The sequence below is a fragment of the Macrosteles quadrilineatus genome, unplaced genomic scaffold, assembly GCF_028750875.1.
Source record: "Macrosteles quadrilineatus isolate MER2022 unplaced genomic scaffold, UCM_ALF_1.0 Scaffold_4__1_contigs__length_99947679, whole genome shotgun sequence".
NCBI lineage: Eukaryota > Metazoa > Arthropoda > Insecta > Hemiptera > Cicadellidae > Macrosteles > Macrosteles quadrilineatus.
In genome coordinates, this window is record NW_026542597.1 from 5760971 (window position 1) to 5774022 (window position 13052).

A 13052-nucleotide genomic window follows, 5' to 3' on the forward strand; every position below is an offset into this window, starting at 1 on the left:
AATGACGGGACGTCTTTTTAATTAATGAAACAGATATCTGCTTTGAAATAAGAATGAAAACGTTCACTTTCTTCTTTTTCAAGACAACAATAAATTTAAGGTTGAATTATTTACGTAAATTATTTTAAATTTTCAAGTTAAAACTAGTGACTTTCAAACGTCAATGTTAAAACAAATAATCTTATCATGAAATAATCCATTTTCAACGGTCTCTGCTAACACTATTCCATTTGTGTTAATGCATATAGGAATGCCTGGATTGACTGTTAATTTTGTTAGTCGGTATGATTGTACGGTTACAGTTCTTCATGTACTTGTACAATTCAGTTTCATTTTGAACATTTTTATTTGGTATACCCACTTAATAATGGATAAATAGTGAACTCACGTACTACATTATAAGCAGTCACTGTAACTTATTTCTCTGTGCTGTATGTAGACAACAGTCGTATATCGTGTGAGACTAATGGACTTAAAGTTATTTATATAAAGGTAATTACAAATAGATTACAGTAAAGTTAAACCAAGAAAAAATCAACTCCTACACAAACTTAGAAAACAACTTGGAATTTCAAAAGGTGCATGCATCAGAAAGACTACCTATTTACGAAGGTTGAAGTTTTTACTGAGGTTGGTTTTCAATCAGGTGTGGGTCGACAGCGTTGGGTCATTCGTAGCACCTTTACTGGTCCCTGGGTGATGTTGAATGTTAAAGGTAGGCTTTAGGTGCGAATAAACATTAATCCTGGTTGTAACTCTCTTATGGACCCATCCCGACTCAATACGATCCTAAACATATATTTTAGTGGTTAATAAGTCAGTTTAGAGGCATATATACATATATGTCTGTGTAAATAGTGGTATAGCTGTTGGAATGAAATTAGGTTTATTTATTTATACAGTATAATAAAAGGTCTTCTTAAATAATGATCTAAACTGCACTGGGGACTACTTTGTTTGTTTCTCAGGGTTTTAAATAGTTTTAATAAGTGCATTAGGTGAAAATTATATCTTTTGAACCTGTTATTGTAATTATTTTACATTTCATTTCAACCATTAAAAAATAATAAAGGTTTTATGTGGATTATTTGTGTTAAGGCACATGGCATGCGTAGCTGGATGTATGCTAGCTTCTTTTCAAAATATCGCTTCCCCGCTTAGTGCTTATCATATGAGACCATTCACACAGCAAGGCCTCGGCCACGTGCTACGCCCGCTACCTGGCTCGCGTGGCTACCGTTCGCTCCACAAGTCTATTTAAACATGGTGGACACATTTTAGCGGCCACGCATGCGCAGAGTGGGCTAGCTACACGGTTTGTATGATTTTGACGATTAGATCCATACGTATGCAGATAGTTCAATACTAGTTTATAAGTATCACTACTATAATGCTCATACAAGTGCAATAAGTATCACTAATTATAATAGATAATCTGCGAAAAAAGTCATATGTCAATAGTTGCAACATGATTATAAACAAAACATATGCTGTTTAGTCATCGTAACACTTTCTATATCTCTTCTCGCTGCAAAATGTTCAGCCTATAACAGAGTTCCATGATTTTAGGCTGAAAGACAATACTAGAGGATGTTTCATATTTATTATTATACATATTTTCTGAATTATACGAACATAAAGGTAAACGTGGCCGGTATAGCATCCACGACTGTGTGGATTGGCGTGTGATATGCGTGGACGGTGTGGCGTACATCTAGGTATGCACGTCACATGCAGTGTGGAAAGGCCTAAGGCACAACTGACTTATAGTCAGAGATGCAAGAAATTTCCAGGGCCAATAATGTATGTAAAAAAATGACTTGAGATATGACAATAAACTCAGGTTTTATCACCATCAGAAGCCTCTTTGTTTATATATATTCTTTATAGAACATATGAATCTTCCCTTATCTTTGCTGATTGCCTTAACTATTTGATAGCATAGTAATATATCAGAATAACATGGGTTTAATATTTTCATTTCAAAAATCCTTACTATATGTATACTACAATAAAATGGGCAGTCGTGCTACACTGCTCCTCTTTTGCTAGTAAAATATAATCACAGATTGAAAATGCATTATCTGTTATTTCATTATTCATTAGTAAATTGTATATTTCTAATACATAGAATACCAGTATTCTATGTTTATACAGTATTTATTTATGAGATATTTATTGGTCATTTATTGAATTATTTATTGCATGTTGTATTTATATGATCATTTATTTCCCTAGTTATTAGTAAAACTTATATACCAAACTTGGTTATTTTGCATGTAATTGTATTTTGTAAATGTATTTTTTGATGTACCCCTTGAGGGAAATCAATAAAAGGATGATGATGATGATATTTCTGATACTATACCTAAAGTATAAAACCTTCTCTAAGGTTTCTGTAAATGTTTTATCAAAATAAAATTCGCAATATTGTTCAAGTTACACGTGCTCAAACGCCAGTGTTCGCTTCAAATAACAAATAAAAGTTATCGTTAACGAGATATCATCTGGTAGACGACTTTTATTGAGTTCAGTCTTTGAAGCTTTGATTATAAAGGCTAGAAATGTCCCATTGAGTCAAATAAGTGAATATTTTATACACCAATAAGTTTTATTCTGCTGTCACATTATCATAATTATTTTGTTTTGTCAATAATTAAGCTAGATACTGGGAAAATGTTCACAAACATTTTAATTTAACAAAAGTTTTAGTTGACCCAAAATCGAATCAGTAATGGTTATTTATAAAATGTCAGGATTTTTGGACACCATGCACACGGATCGGTAAGATAACCCCTTTTAGGATGCAATATAAGATGTATTCAGTAACTGCCCAAGTAATTAATTATAACAGGTACAGTATCAGAAGAATTTAATTTCCTTTCGAGGGACAATGTCAACCCAAGCTGTAAGTTTATGCGGGCCTCAGTTATCTTGATAAAACTTAATACTTAATAAGTTGATAATACATTATGGCAACTTAATCAAATGATACATGTTTGATTACATGACTTCATGTCTTCCAAATATGTTTAATTTGTATAATCAATAAGTTATGTGAATAAAAATTGCATATTTACTGGTTTACTCATCAGTTTTGTGTTATTGCTTTAGATAGTTCTTCTAAAATGTTATAAAAACACCTAGAATCGTCCTTTTTTTAAATTCTCGGAGTTTTTATAACCAAATAAATTAACGAACCATTTGGTATAATAAGTGTCTTATATTTTCAAGCTGTATGATTATAAATTAACTATAACTAAGCTGTAAAAGTTTATTTATTTAAATTATTTTCTTCACCACCTGCACAATTTCATATTGCTATTCTTACAGCAATCAATTTGGCAAACAGAACAGAGATATTACAATATTTTCAGCCTAATACATACTGGTAAATTAAACACTAATATTAAATTTATCGTACAAATTCAATGTGACAGATGAAATACAATAATAGATACTGGGTGTTCTATATGTTCATTGGGCAAACAATTAAAAAAAGACTTGATATCACATAGACTATGTATAGACACTGGTGATAAAATAATTGTATACTCCAGGACAGAAACCCAAGACCCGCTTACGGAAGACTTGAAGAGACAACCCAAAGAAGTCAAGGAAACTACCAAATGTTTCTCCGGCATGTCAAGATTGGCACAGTTTTGTAGTTATAGAGGATGGAATTATGTTTGGCGAAAGTCAATATTTGACGAGTTCTAGGCGAATCACGGTATCCAAAAAAGGTGGAACATATCAGGGCAATCAGTCATTTTATTCACGACTTTATATAGGAATATAAGATCTACCAGAGGCAAGAGGTGTTATGAGGTAATTTTAATTGTGTTTATGTCTGAGTATTTAATACCAACCCCTAAAAGCATCAAATGCAAAAGGGGTTTTTTAACTTGTTCAAGAGAATCAAAGTGTTTTTATTCTCTTTAATTTTATCTTACAATTCCCTAATAGTGCAGTTATTGATAAGCTTTTAATTAATTTCCATTTATTTTCCAAACAAAATTGTTATTATTTAGACATAATGTATTGTGAAAAGAATGTTGTACGAACCATTTGATGGATCTAAATTCGTATTTATGTCACACGTACCTAAAATAGTACTACAGATATAACAACAGTCTGCATCAGTCACATCATATTTAATGTCCTACGTGTTTATGATGCTACCCAGACATAGTCATTACATGACCCGGATAGACATTGCATGGAAATGGCACTATCCATGACACACCGAACACCAACTACATATTTTACAAATTTATGTTTGGTTTGAATAAGTGAATAATATTTTATTGTCACTTGAAAACACTCGATTCGTGTTGCCACGTTTTAAGGAGACTGTTTTGCTAACACTGCGTAAACATTTCAATAATTTATAAAGTGAGCCTCAAACAAGTAAATAGGTAGCTTTAATTTTATTTATGGATGTATATGATCCAAGAATACAATATCGATATAATAATACATCAAGTTTACGTTTAAAATTAGCATCAAATATGTTATGTACTAAAGACAAAAGGTGTATTTTTATCTAGGAACTCTCTAAATATCCACTTATCGTGAGGTGAAGTTGTATTCTGCTTATCAGTTTACTATTTGCATTTGTGAGGTATCTTACACCTAACTACTTTAGCCATACAATCTGAAAGCTTTTTTACGTATCTTGGTGAACGTATCTTTATATAACATACATATTGATATATGTATCGATATGTATTGATATATGTATCGTTATGTATCGATGGGTGAGCGCTAGGAATCGTAGCGCCCGAAAAACATATTTTGGTTTAACCCTTGAAACTTCAATTTTTGTTCTTAACTTTTAGCATCCCCAGACTGAAGATGTAAATTAGCGGAAGTCATCGACCGGAAGTCAGTAATTTGGCCGAGTTGCTGAGAAACTCCAAACTTGGCGCCGGGATGCTTAACAGCTGATTTATGTTTGGTTCAAGACTTATTAGCACTATACTTAGTCCACACCCACTAAGAAAACCCGTGGTATTTCTTTACAATAACTCTACCCGAATCTTTATCAGCAAAAGAACATTTACTTGGTCTATTCATTAATAAATTAAATGTTGTTATTGCTTAAAAGGCAGCTTTTTTACCTAGCAACTGTTTTAAGTGGAATTATTATCTCTGGATTCTATTGTCTTTTTAAATCATTTGCACCTAAAGCTTTAATATATTTTGAGGTATTTATCATCTCAATTAACAATTACGAATAGAAACACTACGCGAGTTTTATAGTTAGCAGTCGTAAAATAAAAAAATTAAAAGATATATACGTTGACTGTAACACACTTATATACTAGTCGAGATTTAGTAAATTGGAAGTTTCAAATCGGTAGTTAACTAATAAATAATAAAAATAAAATCACATAGTATGTATCTGAGTAGAACCAGATATTATAAGCAAAGCAAATGTAATTTATTTATGGACTCAAACGTTTGATTTCCTGGACACTCATTTACTATCGTTACAGTATTTTTCGTCGTAAAAATATGAACCCCAGGATTAAATATTCGACACTTTCCAGGTCTCAAAAGAAAATTTTAATCTGGTTGTATTTTTCAGATGCAAGGGGATAAAATCATGACTGAAATTGGTCTATTTGTGAAGTGTGTTGTAGCGTTGACTAGAAGTTATTGCACGTATACATTATAGTGTATAATACACTAGTGTTTGTAGAAATACACCAAGTGTGTGGAAGTCTTAAAATATAGGATTATATTTGACTATGTAGATTAAATCGCATTATGTGAAAAAAACAAACATTATTTATTGAAAAAAAACCTTTTACAAAATGTAAGTGTGTGTTGATATATTTGTAAAATGGCTTATATGAAGTGTGATGATGAAATTAGGCCCAAGCAGGAATAAAAGGAAAGGAAGAAAACTTAAACAATTGTAATTCGTATACAAACATAAAACATCATCACTAAACTTATCATTGAACCACAGAGTCAGAACAAAAATATTCAAACTAAGATTAGACTATTCTAAATTGGACATCTTAAATTTCATAAGTTATGTAAGTTCAATATACATAAACTAATTTGTCAACTTCTTTTGCTGCAATAAATTCCCAAATAAATAGTTTTGAGTGTTGTTTTAAAAGCAACAGAAATATGATTAAATATTCTGTGGACGTAGTATATTAATCACGTTTTTTTATGTACATTCTTTCTTTTCTCCTACAATAATTTCTTCTCGCAATGAAAAATCTGCATCACCTCTGCTCTACATGTATTGTGTTGACCTCATAACGTAGCGAATGCCATGTGTCATGGAGGGTTGTAAACTCTCCTCAATTCTGACGTGTTATTTTGTTTACACCTCGTAAATTTTTGTTTTACGTATTGAATACCTGAAACTTTCTGTAAAACAATATATAGTTTATGATTAAGGTAGGGAGTAGAAGTAAGATGTTTAGTATTTTAATTTCCTGTGTAAATGTTTAAAAAAATATTTTCATCCACAAAGGCGATTATTGCAAATCCGAATCCTATTTCCAGTTATCGGAAACGATAAAACGCAATGTTTAATCACGATATATTGCTCCATACAATCCAGAAATATGATTGGCTTTTTACGACCGCAGTTATCGAATTGCTCCCCTTTCCAATCGGTCTAGACCATCGATGTATATAACATAACTTAGGCTATATACATCGATGGTCTAGACGGACATCGTGTTGGCGGACACAACACTTCAAAAGCCTGGTCAACCCATTTAATGAATCACTCTTTTGATAATCAGGAACATGTCAAATAGTTTTACTTAATACATGATCCTACTAGCGTTTTTGTACATTATAGTGGGTTTAAAATTATTTTGAGATGATTGCTAATACTCTAACGTTTAAAAATATAACACCAGCGTGAAAGAAAATGTCAATAGCCAACTAATTATGTTCAGAAAGATTTAATTTGAATTACATTTTTACATTTGCAAAAGTGTAAGATTTATTATATTTATTTTATTTATTTATTTATTTTAATTTTTTTTTTTTATTTATTAGTTAAGTCCACATGGCTAGTGTTTTGTTAGCTTTCATAAAATTTTAATCATCTATGATTTAAATCTTCTTTAAATGTTAGGTGAGATAAGATATTTAAATTCCTGAATGCTTCTTTCAAAAATAATAATTTTTCCTTTTCTCTTTGAGTATATTCCAAAACATTTTTGTCAGAGACTATTTAGTCTGTTGTTGTTATTATTATTATACAGTTTTTATTGCCCCCATAAGCTACAGAATATTCAATTTTTAATAAAAAGTTTCCTGAGGGAATGATTAATCATGTTATGCTGCTATAAGTGTAGTCTTAGATCATTATTTAACAGATAAAAGAACAATTACCAATAAATATAAGCTCAATCGATAACATACATATATTTTCCACATTTTTTAAAATGCAGACTACATGTGTCATCTCATCCATGCTTCTTCCTAAAACTCCATTATCATCAACTACTTTCTTCTCCTGCAAATTCTTCAGCATCACATATCTCTTTCTCCTCCTTCAGAACCTCGCCATCACTCCCCGCCCACCTCCTTCAGACATCCCTGTATCCTCTGGTCCTATCACCTCCTTCCGAATCTTCACCATCACCGTCCTTCGTCGTAGACTTCTCAACTATATCCTTGTTTAGGGAGATAGGAGACCTTCCTTCTTCCTTTCCTTTCCCTCTTACCGCTTCTTACAGAAAGTATACAAGTGCTCCCACAACCACTACGTTAGCTATACCATACCAGAGGCAAGATCTTACATAACTTCCATTCAAAAATTCGATTATTATATCAAAAATCATGACGGAATAGATCAATTTTACCTCCAGTTGGGAATTTTAATTTTTATAATTGTGATTTTAGTTACTATGGTAACTTAAAAAATATTAAACGAATGTATACATCACTCTATAAAAACTTATAGTTTTGGTGCTAATGGATAGTAAAATACCTAATATATTTTTCTGAAATAGGTGATTGTCGTTCAAAATGCAATTAACGTGTTAAATTACTGAAATTTGCGTTTTAAAAGTAAGGGCTCATACACTTAAGGTAAAGACTGTTATGTCCTTGAGTTTGAAAAACACTCACTTACCTACTGTTTTTCGAAGTTGATCTAAGATCCGCCATTGGATATTGTGCTAGCAGGAAATTTTTAAATGAGTGTTATGGGTCGCTCAACCCAACAGGTTTTTGAACTAATGACGCTGGGAGCGGGAGCCCTTCACTAACTAATGCTCGAGTGAAGTTAGTACGTACAATTTCTCCATCTAATTTAAATCGAGAAGAAAGGTAACTTAATATCTTCAAACTCCACAACCAATAGCTAAGTGAGTAATGAGAAAACATATGAAAATGTTACCTTAATGTACTTTTTGTACCATGCTGTAAGGGAATACCACGATTGGAATTTCCCAAAGCTGCGCTGGATTGACTGGCATCAAACACCCAATGTTGCGATGCTCTTAGGGTACCCAGATTCAACTCCTTGTTTATCATAATTTAAAGGATATGATATTTTTCCATCATAAATATTTATTATGGTAAAATGAATACTCATTTAAAATTAACTCATGACGTAACTGCACCGTTATTACGTCATTGTCGTTAGCTTCCTGTTGATTGCTAAAAGCTCTTACACCTTTAATACACATGAACCATTATGTCAATGTATAGTTATTACGTGATCATAATCTGTTCACTATTTATACCATAAACATGGATATAGTTTAGTTATTTATTAGTTTTGCTAACTATTGTAACTATGAGTGTTCCGTCTGTTTTACTCTATTAGTAATGTTTAGGTTATTTTAAGAGAAAATTGAGTTTCTATGGTTAAATACTACAGTATCTATTTTCATATAGTGTAGAACTAACAGTTGTAAGGGTTGATTTTTTACACCTCACTTTTTTTATCATATCATGGCTGAGATCGCAAGACAAAAATGTTTTTACTCGAGGATCATCATAGTAGTACGAACGATCAACGATTTTGAGGTTAAGCATAGCGAGGCGAGGCTCAAGTAGTTAGCGCGAGCGCCGATGGAGCCGCCGCCGAGGCCGAGTCAGACTGCCAAAACTGGTTTCTGCGCATGACCGGCCCAGACGTGCAACAAAACCACTGGGACCGGGCGCCGCCGGACAGTCTGTGCCATTTTGTGACCCGATCAACACGTCTCTCTCTCTAAGGTATAGTGCCTACTTGACATCATTTTATGATTCAGGGAATTAGATTGTTTTACGTTTGGATATTCACGAACGATATTGATTAATTGATTTACGATAATTTGTTCCCGATAAACGAAGTTTTCGATTTTGATCAGTGATTAATTGGTATTTTTGCAATTTTTAGATTTTAAATTGTGAAATAATTAGTTTTGAAGTTAAAGAAATTTTGCCGACTAGCGATATAAAATCCAGACGAATTTGCATACATTAGGCTATTGAGGAAAGCAAAAGCTTAGTAAGGCCGATTGAGTATTTTAAAGGATTTTTACCTACCCATCTTATATTACATAACCTCTGTGTCACCTTCCAATATCCCTCCTTTTGCTGAAGCATAAGCAGCATCCTTTGGGCAGAACACGCTACTCAATTACCTAAACCCTCTTGTATCGCAGTTAAGGAGTGTTAATAGGTTAAGCCTTAGCCTAGTTGTTATTGAAGAACTATATAATTTGAGGGTGACAATAGCCTAAGCTTGTGTAATATAACGTCATATAAACTCAATGTTGCCTTCCAAACACCTCTCCTTTTGCTGAAGTATAAGCAGCATCCTTTGGGCAGTGTACGCCATTCTATAGCCTATTACCCTATCATTTTCAATAAAGGATTTTGATTTAACACAGACGATCGACACTTTAGGTTATTCGAGACGAAATTAATATTGAGTGGAATTTCAGAACAACAATATTTTGTTGATTCACATCGACCCCTGGAAATTTAAACCCAGCACTGCTGAACTATCTTTGGCGATAAGATAACGAAATCGACCCACACACGGAAATTCCCTCACATATTTATGGCGCCCGAACAGGGACTACTGAATAAGTAGTTATTGACGAAAATTTGGAAATTGTTGAAAGAAAAGTAGAAATTTGGATTTTAGACGATTTATTTGAGGAACAACGATGTTCTATCACGTAGAGAGATTCCTTAGACCATTCAAGATTCTCCTGGCACTGAATATAATGGAAGAAGGTGACAACGGAAGCGCTTCGTCACAAGGAGGCGAGCAACAACCTATCGCTACGGTCACGACCTCGTCTGGAGGAGCGGACCTACGGACATCCACTACTACGACTACTAGCTCTACGGCAGCTGGAACAGCTCAGCGACCACCCTCGGATGCAGAAGTAAGGGTCAGCTGGGTCTACAAGTTATCAAGATCACAGCTTGAAGACGAGCTAGGCAAGCTGGGAACTGTACCAGAAGGAAACGCTAATCAGCTTAGAGCAGAACTTGTTCGACGGTTACGACAACGGGCTGGAAAGGAGGCGATTGAAGAGGATGATGAGTTCCACCAAGCATCTCAAGAAGCCCCAGCGGGTGCATCCTTGGAGTTAGAAGCCGTGAGCATCCGAGAAATTCTGGGTCTTCCACCTGATGCTGATTTTAACGAGGTCAGACGGCTGATGACACAAGCTTCAAAGCCACGCCAAGCGACCTTGTCAACTACACACCAGACAGCTCGATCAATTGTGGGGGTTCCCGAGAGGCAAACCTCGATGCTTACTCCGATAAGGATGAAGTCTTATGCCCCAGTCTTCACACGCAATCAATCAAACGATGAAGGTGGTTTGGCAGAACAATTGGATTTTGGCTTTAACCACACGAGTGGACGAGAAGAGCCAATGGTGGCAGGTGACGTAGATTCACCAAGACTGTCGAACACTGCCTCCCTTTGCAATACCGTTAGGAAATGGAATTTGAGATTCGATGGAAGAAAAGAATCGGATGCCATCTCCTTCTTAGAGCGTTTGAATGAATTGATGGAATCGTATAGTGTGACCCCTGAGTTGATGTTGAAGGCGTTGCCCGAGCTATTGAAAGACAGTGCGATCCTATGGTATAGGAATAATCGGGAATTTTGGGGTGACTTCATGGACTTTGTCAGGGATTTTCAAATTCAGTACTTACCTCCCGGCTATCTACTTCACTTAGATGACGAAATTAGGAAGAGAACACAAGGGGAAGGGGAGTTGTTCAAACCCTACGTTGTAGCCATCTCGACCTTGATTCGAAGGAGAGGAGGATATTCGCAGCATGAAAAATTAGATCGAATTTATAGAAACATGCACCCGAGCTACAAAACATATGTTCGTAGACGAGACTTTGTAAATTTGCCAAGTCTTATCAAAGTCGCTGAAGACTATGAGACCTGCTTGCGAGAGCGAACTGAATATACGCCCCCGCCGAACCCAGCCCAGGCGTTGGTACCCGAAACCGCCTATCATGGACGTAGTAGATTGGCGCCGAAATTCTCGCATCACACAGCAACAGTTGAATCTAAGACCAGCAACCAAGTTAGATGTGAACCTATGAATAAAGATCAATATACGACGAGGAACATGGGTGAAAGGGAGTATCAGAATCGACGACACTACGATGGTGAGAGGCGACCAGCCGATTCGAGGACATGCTGGAACTGCGAGAAGACGGGACATACCTTTAGTTTCTGCAAGGAACCAAGAATACTTAGATGTTTTAACTGCAAGAAGCCAGGAGTGAGAACAACAACTTGTGACTGCTCGAAGTCGGGAAACGGGAGACGGACGATGGACCACGGAGGTCGCCGGAGTCCGAGAATCGACTAAGTGCAAAGACCTCCAACTTCCAGTTAGGCACCATTAACTGTTATGACTCAGAGAAAGTAACGAAAGACCTTAGGCCGTACATTAAGGTTTCGATGTTTGGTAGAGATTTTAAGGCACTGATTGACACTGGTTCCACGATAAACCTGATAGGTGATGAGGTAGCTGATTTTATTGAAGGGAAGGTGCAGCTAGAAAATCAAGAAGTCAGGGTTGCCATGGCCAACAACTCGGAAATGACATTGAACCGGTGTTTTACCCTGCCATCCACTATAAGAGGTGTGAACCACGAGCTGGAAGTAGTCCACCTTCCTAGATTAGGCACACCTATAATCTTGGGCATGGACATGATAAGAAAATTGAACATATTAGCCGTGAAAATCGAAGAGGTTTCCCTAGGCCCATGCCGGACTGTTCCAAGTGTCAACGATTCTACACAGCCGTCAGGGAAACGAGCCGAGATAGAAGACACCACAGTTTGTGGGCTGGAGCCTGAACCCTCTTGTACTTACAGTGTTCGAGTGGTTAGTCAAGATCATCCAAACCAGACTGCTGCTACTCGATTTGATCGGAAGAAATTGGCCATCCCGAATACACCTACACCCCCACCGAAGAAGAAATCGCCAAGGAAATTTGAAGTGATCCCTACGAACACTCCGAGAGCCGAGTCCGATGAGAATCGACCCAATCGTCCAGCAAGAAGACGAGGGAAAAGACGAACTATGAAGATCCAGATACCCGGGACGAACGAGATCAAGAGGATCAATATTCGAAAGTTGGGACTTGTCCCCCACCAGCGTGGAAGTGAGCCATTTGAGAAAGCTCAGTTTTGTTTTGATGTTAAGAAGTTTCATTTCTTTACTCCGTAGAAGATTGCAAATATTTTTAGATCCCAGGAGTAGGATCTACAAGTCGAAGGACATTGACCTTATTTGTGTTTTAGTTTCGAAGAATTTGAATTTTGGTTTAGAAGAAGTTGAGAATGTTTTTTTTTCTTTTCTGTTTCTTTTTTTTTGTTTCCGCGAAGTGAGTGGAGGATGTAAGGGTTGATTTTTTACACCTCACTTTTTTTATCATATCATGGCTGAGATCGCAAGACAAAAATGTTTTTACTCGAGGATCATCATAGTAGTACGAACGATCAACGATTTTGAGGTTAAGCATAGCGAGGCGAGGCTCAAGTAGTTAGCGCGAGCGCCGATGGAGCCG